The sequence below is a fragment of the Sinocyclocheilus anshuiensis genome, unplaced genomic scaffold (genome assembly GCF_001515605.1).
Source record: "Sinocyclocheilus anshuiensis isolate Anshui unplaced genomic scaffold, SAMN03320099.WGS_v1.1 scaffold383, whole genome shotgun sequence".
Classification (NCBI taxonomy): domain Eukaryota; kingdom Metazoa; phylum Chordata; class Actinopteri; order Cypriniformes; family Cyprinidae; genus Sinocyclocheilus; species Sinocyclocheilus anshuiensis.
Window position 1 is genome coordinate 207,308 of NW_015548204.1, and position 884 is coordinate 208,191.

The window sequence follows — 884 nt, forward strand, 5'->3', positions numbered from 1 at the left end:
CCCGGGACCCGGGGCTCTGTGTCTGCACGGTCTTCATCAGCACCGCCCCGTTCACTCGCCGTCTTTCTCTCAGTTCATTTGGACGTAAAACCAACGGAAGGTTCCTTAATTCACACCTGATACATTTCGGTACAGATTCATTTTCACATTTTCTTTACTGTAGCAGGCCTATAAATTCACGAGATGCTTCCGCTAATATGGATACAATGTTTTTAATTAAATTATAGAATTAGAATACATATATTACATAATGACTAAATGAATGAATGATTAAATACAGTAAATTAAGTAAAAAAAAAAAAAGAGAGATGTTCCTTGTACTCAAGGTGTCATTGTTTGTAGCAGAATAAATAAATAAATGTCATTTCTGCAGTTATTTCTGGGGAAACTGAAAAAATAAATGATAGTAATGCAGAGTAATGATTTTTTTTTTAAACCTTGCTTGGACAAAATGCAGACCTCTCATCTGTATTTCGCTCGTGATATCGATTTACCATAAAAGAAATGCTTTTAACTACTTTAATAGCAAATTAAAGACTTGCTTATTACTCATTACTCACTAATAAAACTATTTATAAATATGTAGGCCTAACTGTTTTAAAAGGCTAAATAAGGAAGGGTTTAATATTCACAATTAACAATTTCACTGTAAAATCTAACAACTGCCAGTAAAGGCAATTCCTTAATAAATAAATAAATAAATAAATAAGCAAGCATGTAAACGAATTGTTAATAACAGAAGAGTAGAGGTGTTCTAATATATAAATATATATATATATATATAAGAAAAAAATGGTCATATTTTATTTTAAGGTCCAATTCTCACCATTAACAAACCATTAACTATGACTTTTGCCTCAATAAACTCCTAATTTGCTGCTTAG